Below are 8,709 nucleotides of genomic sequence, written 5' to 3' on the forward strand. Positions count from 1 at the left end.
TATTTAAGTAGAATATTATCAACAAATAATATAATAATATATTATTTTTTATTTTTCATTTTAAATTATTAAAATAATTAAATATTTCCAAATAATTATTGCACTATTATGTAGTTTCAAACAAGAATAATAATATCTTAATAAATACTTTATAATTTATGATTAATTAAGTATTATTTTAATTTTTTAATAAAAGTGGGGTTTTTAGCTCATGATTCATCCATTAATTTTCTCCTTCTGCATATTATTATAAAAGTAGATTAATTTTTAAAAAACTATGACTAATAGTGTTATCCTTTCGATAAAGGTTTCAGAAAAGTTTGTTATGCATGTTATGATTAATATTAACATTTTATATATAAATATGAATATAAAATTTTAGAAATTACTAAATAACAGAAATGTACATGACACTCTCAGCAAATATATATTTGGAAATTTTTATAGCTAAAACTTCTGTATCTAACTATAAATAACTATGATGCATCAAAAAGTGTTTGTAAAATATATATTTACTCTAGAATAACTCAATCACAAAAATTATTATTAATGGTAATTGTGATCTTATATACTGATAATTAATTCTCTATAATAGATTTATGACACATAAAAGTTAGTTCTCAATATAATGAGTTGACCAATTTAGCATTTATCCTGTGTATGAGAAATTATTGTAGCACAGGTGGTTTTCACCCTTTATCTTATGGTGATTTACCATGATGATTTATGGTGATTTACCAAAGTTATATGACATTCCTAATTCTGCCACCACTTAGCATCAGTGTTGTTAATGCTGCTGCTGGATGTTCAATACTGCACATAATTTGTACAATAGCAGTTGATATCTAATAGATATTCTCATTTGATTTTTTAACTAGGGTTTGGTTAAGAACACGTGGGAACTGACTTGTCATGTCAAGAAAATGAATTGTCATATGTAAAGCTACTTATATTTCTATATCTCCATCTAATTTCTGATACTACATTATAAAAGTTAATTACACTTGTATGATGAATGATGATATATCCCAAATTGGCAGTCTTGTCCAAACCACTAAAGGTGCTAAATATCTCTGATGTGTGTTTTTATATTAGAATTGTTATGTATGTTATGATTAGTATGAACTTTTCAAATATAAAGATGAATATGAACTTTTCAGAATTACTAAATAACAAAAATGTACATGACACTCCCAGCAAAGCTGGGACTTGTGCCTTGGATGAGTGTGATTGAATATATTGCCAATAGCAGTAATTTTAGCATGTAGGGTTTGTTTCAGATATCTCTATTGACCATGCATTCTAGGGTTGCTAGATCACAAGTTTCTGTGACAACTCATGTTAATCACTACAAGTAGTCAGTACCTTTCTCTTTGTTAATCCATTATCAGATTCTTTGTTAATTTTTCTTTTTCTCTCTTGGCAGGATTTCTGGAAATAGCATAATCTAGCATATAATACAATGCTTGTGGAAAATGAGTATCCTCTAAGGCAGGCTTGCTCAAGAATATTTAACATAACATTAGCATAACCATACAAGTTAACAAATGGTTAACAAATGGTATGGTTAATTTTATGCAGGTTCAAACTTTAATTATAATCCTCTATATTTCATTGGCTATAACCTTTGTAAACCAAGCTCATATAAGTGTCATGATAAATAGTTATCTCAAACATGTTGTAAACTTTATAAAGACTCAATCCAATACAGCTCACTAATAAAATAAAATAAAATAAAATAAAAACCTAATATAAAATTTAATCTCCCTCAACCACATATTTTCCTTGTATAAGAATTAAATGTCCAATATAAAACCATTGGAGCTGTGAATGTTGTAGGAAATAAAAAAAAACTTTATACATGTTATGGCCCTTATTATTTCAGTAACATGACAAAGAAAACCTATTTTAGGTGTTGAACTCGCACTATTGATTCTTGGGTATGGGCATCAAGGAGAATGTGAAAGATACATTGAATAGAGGTAGGCAATGCTAGAGAATTGCTATAGCAAGAGGAAGGTATGTCATGGCCAGGACCAAATCAATGTCAAGAAAGCTAGGGCAATGATGAGGTAGGTAACTTTTCTTTGAGGTTAATAGTACATGGAATGATCCATAATAAAGTGTGTAATGGGCAGCGATGGTGATGAGATGAACAGTCTGCCTCTTGAATTCAGGGCAAATAGGTCCCTCAACCATGGCAACAACAACACTAATTCCTGTATTAGATGATGATGCTGGGTATTGGTGCCTCTTGTGAGTGCCATTATCAACCCACGGGCAAATGCATAAAATGAACAGAGTGTGGAGGAATCTTGTCTCCAGTGCCAAGTTTTATGACAATTGTTCTGTATAAGGATTGATTGAAGGTGTACTGGTGGTAACAGTGTTTCTCAAATATGGGAAAGAGGTCTTGATCATTCAATCCTAGAAGTGCCAAGAAAGTGTGGATGATTATAGTACATAGGAGAATTTGTGTGTCAAGCTCTTGACAGAAAGTTCTATATTGATCTACACATGAATCGATGGAGTTCTTTGGCATCAATGTTGTGTCCTTGAAAGTTGTGTGCATATGTGGTTATGGATGGCCAACTCTATGTAGTGGGTGGTGCTTATATGGGGACGCATCCAATAGCCAAGATACTCAATCCAGTGGATGATCAATAGGATCCTCTACCATTGCTGATTTTATCCTACCCTTGTCATCAATGACAATAAAATAATTATGAAAGATAGTGGTTGCTTCTTCAGATCAACATTTGTTTTTTATTAGCACAAGATTTGTCTTGAAAAGAGATGAATATAATTGCATTGCATGGGCGACACTTCTTTGTACACTTCAAATAATTCTACAAGCCCAACATGTATGGATTGTTGAGGCAATAACATTTGGACATTGGCTCAATGTGGTGAACACTTCTCAAGCAGATAACTACAAGCTAATGCTCTGCTCAACAAGCTGCTAGAAGAACATCTGGGCAATCTCAAGAAATTGCAAAGTTGTGTCAGTGATTCAAGATAATAGCACTGAACCAAAGTGATAGATGTTTACAATCTTGATGTGCCATTGGTGAATACCAATGAATACCAATGAAATGTCCTTCAAGGTTAATATAATTACAGAATATGTATTAAAATATCATGGTACAGACAATCAGGTCTGCTTTGCCATACCTTCACTTTCAAAACTTTCAACATACAACCTATTAAATCTCATGCTTGAATATCTTATATATTTGTTTCTTAACTTTTCAAATATAAAGAAACAGAAGAAATGAAAAGCCGAATAAGGAACTTTACCAAATTACTTAACAACTGAAATGTATATGACACTCCCAGCTTCACTTCTGAGACTGAGATTTCTCTTTTTTCATATTATCAACAAAAGTATATACAAATTTATATGACTATTAATACAATCATCAATGATTAAACATATTGAGATTTTAATTGGCTCAGATGTAGTCTAAGATTTATGTAATATCATAAATTTTCTAACATTTTTTCGAACATTGTAATTATATATGAAAAAAATAATAAGGTATAAATATCATTGAGACAACATTAGTACAAGAACCATCTAAAGAAATGTGATTCACCATCAATTGAACTTTAATTAAATTAAATCTATCTATATACCATTTATGAATTTTCTGGTATATTATATTTTTAGAATAAAGAAAAAGTTTATATATCATCATTACCTCAGTATAGAGTAAAACCTTGCCATTCATTTATCATTATAAATTTCAGCCTTTAAAGCATTGTAACAAATCCTTAATTTTAAATATAAATCCATGAAAATAGAGAGATAATAACTTATTTTGCATTAGCATTCTCTCTATTAAAAACACATACAGAAATAATGCTAATGATATAAAGTAGAATACTTCTAATATTAAATATTACTCTCAAAATGTAAGAATATAAGTATTAGGAATAAGGGAATATCAAAGATAAATATGTAAAATTTTGAAATTTTCCTAAAAAAATATAACACATAAAGGTAATTTCTATCACTTAGTATCATGCAATTCCAAAACCTTCAGTCTAAAGAGATGAAAAATAAAACTCCATAAAAATGGTTATATTTTTTTAATTTTATAAGATGTATATAGTTTAAGTGAGTTTTAAATCTTTATTTTTGAAATCATTACTTAAGAAACACATTTTTTATTAAGAGGAAAAATTGTAGATCAATTATATGGAGATTTCAAATAAAAAGTAAAGTTACCAAGCCTCAATATTTAATTGACTCATCTGGCCATGGAATCCCACAGTGAAAAATTCCATTTATAGAAGATCATGCAGCACTCAGAGTTTTAAATGTTATATTATGTTATAAGTTAAATTTATTATATTATTTATTATGTTATATTTGTAGAAAAGATTTTGAATATAAATATTATATTATGTTATGTTAACTATGTATGTTATAATTATGATTTCAACTTTTTGAAATACTAAAACATCAAGAATAAACACGATGGTCCCAGCGCAGCTGAGACTTTTGCTAGTATTTAAATAAAAGAGCCTGTATAACAATAGCATATACTGGGGATGCTTATTCTGGGCATATGCCAAAATCTAACAGTTGAGATTAAATAATGAAGAGTTGTGACTTTTAGGATCATAAAAAATATTAAATGCCTTTTAGGGCTGGAAGGAAAGCAATGCACGAGGAGAGAGCATTGGTAGTGGGAAGGTACTCTGTGTGTGTGTGTGTGTGTGTGTGAGAGAGAGAGAGAGAGAGAGAGAGAGAGAGAGAAAGAGAGAGAGAGAGATGAAATTGAAGAAGAAAAAAGGAATACACGTTGCCTTTGAGACAATCAAACGCGAGCTAGGGGAGTTTCAGAAACAGAAGCAGACTGCCTTGAATCAGATCGACATCGCAATCACACTTTACATACATCAAGTAAGTTAGTATTCTCCCCTTGTCGTTGATTTCCAGCTTACTGGCGTGCCACAGGTCGAGTATATCGAAAATGCTGCGATTCCCAAAGACCTGTCTGGTGGCCTCGTCTTTACAAATGCCTCGTTGAAGCAACTGAGAGCGACAATTGAGAGGCACGTAGCCAAGAAGGCGGCACTGAGGAGATTGCAAAAGGACCTGCGAAAGGAGTACGCCAGCAAGAGATACCTCCTCCGCCTCTCAACATGGAGCTCTTCTTCTCCATAGCCAACCATAGCATGATGCGCCTGCAAGAACTTGGTTGAGAGGCTGCTCCAGTTGCCATGGGGATCCCATTACCGATGGAAGCAAATCCTCCAGAACATATGCATGGATCCACCTTGGCCCTGCCCAGCCAGTGGATTTGCTGAAGAGCTCGCTCATCACTTGCCTGGCAGGGAAACCTTTTCTCAGCACGTGGATGTGATTCCAGTAAGTGCTGCAAATGTAGTCCTCCTTGAGTGCCTTGACGAATCCCGTGGACACGGCCTCCTGTCCATTGCTGGACAAATACAAACATCTTGCTCCTATAATACATCTGACCAGGGATGACGTCCTCATAGAGCCCCAATTACTCCTCCCTTGTCACGAGGTGGAGAGATGCCTTGGCAGAGGCCGCTGTGGGGGGCGGCAGCAGCACAGCTGATCCATGGAAATCCTGGCCCTCCTGCCCGTAAACGCGCTGCTCCTGGCTACCACACTGGAAGATTGCATATAAGAATGTCTGCCAAACCATCCATAGCAGCATATCAGCCGTGCTACCTTTCTCCTTTCAAAGCTGATGGTTTTTGCAATGTATTGAAAATACCTGTAGTTACTAAAAAGAACTTTGAAAACTTTTATACATATGAATTCCTCAAAAGCACTGCTGCGAGCTTAGAGTGCTAAACTATGGGTATCCATTTGGTAAGTTATTTTAATGCTTTTATTATTAGTTTTTATGTTTTATTTGTAGGTTTATTAGGTTTTGATCTGGTCTACAAACCTGTTCGGCTTTGGGTGCAGGTTCATTTAAAAAAGGTCTGCAAGGGGAGCTTGTGGCTGCTACAGATCTCTGAGTGAATCGGACGAGTAAAAGACTGAGCGAAGGCTGGGCTTTTATGTAAGGTGCCTTTCTGGTACCTTCATCTGCTTTTCAAGTTCATCAGTCACTCAACTTGATTCAAAATGCAGGAAAAGCTGGGCAGAAAAATGCGTATAATGAATAAAGCACTGATCTGATCTCTTCTCCAGCATCGCCGAATCTTCTCCCCTGTGCACAACAAAGTGGAGCTCGCATCTTTGCTAAGTCCGTGTCTTGGGCCAGGCACTGTATCACAATATCGTCACCATCTCAATGCTTTCGTAGACAATGAGAGAAAGAACCTCAAGAAAACATGGCTTTGGGTGGATCTTCAATGTAGAAAGTAGATTAAATGCAAATGGTCAGCATGGCCTTATACAAGCTTGATGATTTCCTCATTCTCTTGTGGAATTCATCGAGAATCTGAGCAAACGTGGACTGTATCTTTGCTGCTCAGTGCTTGGCACAATCTTCGTATGGCAACCTTGGGTTCTTGCTTAACTTGCAATGTTTTGGAGGGCTAAACTAAGTACATTAAACCTATTGCCGACTAGATTATCAGCTGGCCATCATTGTATATACAATAAAGTCTCCTGGCTAACAAGCCCTTGTCTCCTTTCCAATGTCTTTCCTACATTACGCAGGCAATTCAGTCGTGCCTCAAGGTTGATGGACCAAGACAATTCGGTTCGCAGCTCTGGCATTGGAGGTGGCACATCTGTTTCTTGTTTATCCAAAAAATGCCCTCCACTTTGGTGTCTTAGGCTGCTGCATCTCCACATAAATTTTGTCTCTCTATGGACGTGGCATGACAAAAGAAAATTGCAGCGACCTATAAACTCACTTCTCTGTCTCATTGAGACTCACACAAAAGAGCCAACCAGGCAAGTTTCTTATGCTCAAGTCTGACAATCATTTTTCTGGTGTTTATATTACAAAACAGACAAATAATAACATCAATTATTGATTTTGATTTCCTGTTTTTACACAATGCATTAATGAAGCTAAGAACTATTATTTCCCTCAAAAAGGCCTGGAAGAACAAAACTGAAGCACCAGCTGCTGGTTGGTTTTATTTTTTTCTAGCAGCAAGGTTGTTTTTCTGTAGAGACAAAAATTGATCTGGAATCCTAGATGTTCCTATAGACACAATCAAGGTCATGTAAGGAATGCTGTGTAAGGGATCAGAGCCTTGACTGTGGCACTAGATTCAACCAAGAGTATTGTTCTTAGCCAGGACTCAGGACCAAACACTTCAATGATGACATGGATTATTATTATAGCTAAGTCTATCACTGACTTAAAGGTATACAGCCATTTCTCCATATGATCTTTACCATTTGTTGAATTTAGTTGCATGAGAATCCTCTAGAAACATTAAGAGCCAAAGTGCTAACATAAGTATCAGATTTGGACAAGCTGAGAGTTCCTTATAGGAGGCTACAGAAAGAAACTTCAAACCATTACCATGTCAAGAGGACTTCACTTTCCCTCAATGTTTCCAAAAGCCCTTTTATGAAATGTAATGGATATGCACCTGTCTGTAGAAACTTTGAAAGCTAAAGCACATTCTCAATAAATCAGAACCTACTTTAATTTCTCTGATAATGAGTAAACCAAAATAATCCTACTCTTTCCAAACAAATATACTCTTTACTTGTGAATTGATGTTCTTCTCCTTGGTGGAGCACTTCTTTCTCTAAATACACACAAACTTTGCACTATAATTAAAAAATTGCTTTATACTTGAATGAAAGTGGGCTTCCATTTCATGCATAGACTCAATATAATCTCTGCAAATGAGAAATATAAAAGAGTAACTTTTAGTTAATAATAATGGTATATTCGGTTTTCTTATTTCTTATAAAATGTTTTAAAATAGTATTAGACTATTTCTTATGATCTTAATATGTATTAAAATTATTAGCACTAAACATTAATCCAAAAACTACTCTCTCCATTACTCATAAATTTTTACAAGTATACCATAACTTATTTAAAACTATTCATTTCAAAAATTATTGAAATATCTAAAGAAATCACTAAAAATATAATTAAATTTTCTCTTGGAAATTTTTTAATTTTATTTTAATATATAATTTCCAGCAGAGCTGGAATCTCAGCATAATCACACTTCATTAATAAAATTAAACATAATTTTGTTATACAAATATGGTATATAGCAGAGACATAAAAAAATATACTATAACATTAAATTAAATAAGTACAGCCTATAGAACATGAAATATTTCATAAGTTAAAATAGAAGAGTTGAATAGCACCAGCTATTTTAACTTGTAAATTAGTTTTAATTTTGAAAATAATCTTATAATATATATTACACATTCATCAATAAATCTAATCACATTGAGTTGTCAATTACCTCAGATATAGTGTAAGATTTGTGCAATATCATAAAGTTATAATACCGTTTTTAAGACTAATAAGTTGTGCATTGATACATGAAAAACGTTTTTAAAAAATATAATCATATAAAGGTAAAATCATGATTGAGACAACATTACACACAATACAAAAGGCTACCATCTGAAAAAAAATGTCATTCATCATCACTTATACTTTTATTATTATTAAATTAATCTATAGAACTTTCTTAAATTTTCTGATATAGTATGATTTTGAAAAAAGATTCTGTATCATGCATACCATAATATCAGAGTAAAAATTTAACTTT

Source organism: Selaginella moellendorffii, unplaced genomic scaffold, assembly GCF_000143415.4.
Source record: "Selaginella moellendorffii unplaced genomic scaffold, v1.0 SELMOscaffold_158, whole genome shotgun sequence".
Taxonomy (NCBI): domain Eukaryota; kingdom Viridiplantae; phylum Streptophyta; class Lycopodiopsida; order Selaginellales; family Selaginellaceae; genus Selaginella; species Selaginella moellendorffii.